This window comes from Gavialis gangeticus, unplaced genomic scaffold (genome assembly GCF_001723915.1).
Source record: "Gavialis gangeticus isolate Ggan-Ray unplaced genomic scaffold, GavGan_comp1, whole genome shotgun sequence".
NCBI lineage: Eukaryota > Metazoa > Chordata > Crocodylia > Gavialidae > Gavialis > Gavialis gangeticus.
Window position 1 is genome coordinate 148,601,079 of NW_017729032.1, and position 3,055 is coordinate 148,604,133.

The following is a 3,055-nucleotide window of genomic DNA, read 5'->3' on the forward strand; positions in this document are numbered from 1 at the left end:
TTTTTTTAAAATTTTTTTTTTTTTTTTTTTTTTTTTTTTTTTTTGGTACTAAGTCCTCATATTTGTGATGGTCGTTCAATATATATTGCTGGGAAACAGTTACACACCAGTTCGGTATTACACTGCCTGCTACAGACATAGGGGTTTATCCTGCTTTGTTTTATTGGGTGTATGTGCATATTTTTTTTTCTTTTCTTTTTTAATTTCCTTTCTGATCCTTTGCATAGCGAGAAAAATGCATTGATTCGGTGTAAAAAGATTCTCCTGAATACATGACAGTGGGCTGATATTTGTGTGGGGTTTAGCATAGGTTTGGGCTTACCCACATGTTCGTGTTAGTTTCTGTTACAAATAGTTGTTCCGAAGGTGCCTCATGTCCTAGCCAAATGAAAAAGACAGGATAGGACATCTCCTATCCAGATGCAAAGGCTGCTTCTTGGCCTCTTGAAGGCTCAGATCAAGTGTATGTCCTGGATTTGACTTGCACTTGTCTTACACCACTCTCACTTCATTAACTTCAGCTGAAATTAAGAGGGCCAGATTGTACACTCAGCTAGCCCCATAAATATCCCTGGTAATCATGCTGACTCAAAATAACTTCAGTGAACTTTCTTGTGAGCCAAAGACTTTACCCTCCTCCCTCTTCTCCACTAATTCTAATTTAGGTATGCAAGAAAGGAAGGAATCAAGCCCCATGTGGCCGTCACAAAGGAAGAACCTCCACCCCAGGAACTAGCTGATTTGAGGGTAGCTGGTAGCAGGTTGCTGCCATGTAGGCGGGCTTTGCCCTCTTACAAATTTTTTGGATAGTCCAAATAATAGTTCACAAGCAGGCTTGGGTGCCTGCAACCTCGCTGTTTGGCTTTGCCCCCTTGGAGCCCCTAAGACCATCTTTACAACATAAAATAATAATCCTGGGTCCAAACAACTAAATGAGCAAAGCAAACTTTCAGCCTTTCTCTAGGTGGCAAGTGAGGGCCATTTACCCCCTACCTTTCCTGGGGGTGAGCTCTTCTGGGTTTCACTTTGCTTCCTCCCCACAAACTGCTCCTTCTCCCAGCTCAGATTTCCTGCTTGGGCTTTAAAATGGTAACTGTGCAGTTAGTGCTGCACAATTCAGTTCCTACCCTAGGGCTGGCTGCCTCCCTTAAAGAGCCAAACTGCCCTGTTACAGTAGTAAACTTGACACTAGCAGTATCCCTTGATGTATCCCCTTCTATTGCACCTGCCCAGATTAAGGGTTCTTAAATTTTTTAGTGTGAAGAAAATAATTTGAACATACCAAAAGGCAGCAGGGGGAACTCAGCACTTTCTTCCAGAACTGGAGTTTGGAAGGGGAAACCCTAAAATAAAGACCCTACCAAATATGATTCTAATTATACCTGCACCCTGTATGGAGTAGGATTCCTGTGGTACAGGCCAAAAGTACCAAACCCACAAACAAACCAAAAAATGTCTACATGGGCCTAATATTCAATGGCCATAACACCTTCTTTTGTGAAGAAAAAAAATAAAAACAGGAGGTACATAGGTGAGGAAAGCAAAGCTTTCTTAACCAGTTATACCATGTATTCTATTAGTTGATTGATTGTGAAACCCATCCTCTAAAACAGAGAGAAAGGGAAAGAGATGTAGCTTAGACTCCATGACTTAGAGAGTTTAAACAGCTGACTTAAGGGCCATGAGCTTGGGATGCCATTGCTTTCACACACAGGCTTCATCAGGCTCTCCCTCTAGCTTCAGGGAAGCATGACTCCAATTAAATCATATTTCTTCTAGGATCTTACATGAAGGAAGTTTTCCATGGCAGGGGGAAAAATAGGGGCATTCTGATCTACCCACCATCTACTTCCTTGTGGACACCATAACTAGCAGAAGGTGCTCTGCGTGATGCACAGGCTCAAAGGATTCCTGACTTTGCAGCATATAGGAGTATAGTATTGGGTCCTCTTCTGTAAGCAGATACGAGTGACATTCTATATCATGGATGAAATCTGTGACTATTGGCTGAAGAAGCTTTCAGCACATGGAATTGTTTCCTAATAAATCATAGATTAATGGATTTTAATGCCAGAAAGAACCACTGTGATCATTAAGTCTGACCCACACAAAATTTTCACATTTTTTATTAGTGATGACTGAATCTTTCTCTTACTTCAGCTTTACAGAATATCTTCTAGTACGGTGGTGACAAAACAAAACATCCACCTTTGAATTTTAAAACTTCAGTTGGCTGAAAGCCTACCACATCGGTAAGTAAAATGGTCCAATGGTAATTACTTTCACTATTAAAAATAAACATTTTATGGAAGTATAAAGCCACTTCTTGGCAATACCACTCCCTAAGCTTTGTAATTTAAAACAGACATTTTATCTGACCCCATTGGAAAATTTGTTTGAATCTGCCCTTTACGCCTTCAAGCTCCCAGCCTGAGAAATATACCACAGCAATTTCACAAACACAGATTACATTAAATTATAACTATTTTTTCCTATTAAAAACAACTATATAACTTCAACTTAACTCCAAGCTGTTAGATAATGATCTTATCTAGGTCACATATGTGCTGAAATAAAGTAGCCGCAGAAGAGTTTGTTTGAACTATTTTTTCTTCCTTTAGGCTCAGATAAATGCATAAAAAGGAAGGTTCCAGCACATCTAATGGGGAGTTTCTCCCCTCCGTCTCCACCTGCAGGCTCACCAGGGAATTTGCAAGTGATATTGAAAATAACATGTCTTCCTAGGTTAAAAGCACCCAACAGAGAAGGGCTAATAGCTGAACCCACAATCATTGAATTCAGAGGTCTACAATAGTATTAGGTAGCTGTTTCAAACTATTTTTAATGTAATTAATACATTTTTACATGTTTTAAATATTGAATTAGCTATTCCCTTATTTTAACCTGGTCCCTAAACTACTGATGCTGCTATTCCATTGCAGGAAGAGATGGGGGCTTGGTGCTTTGGCAGATCCTGTTAATTAAGTGTGGGGGCTGTTTTAATCCAGAACTCCCTACCCACCTCTGCTGCCTTCTTGGTTCTGCTTTCCTGAAA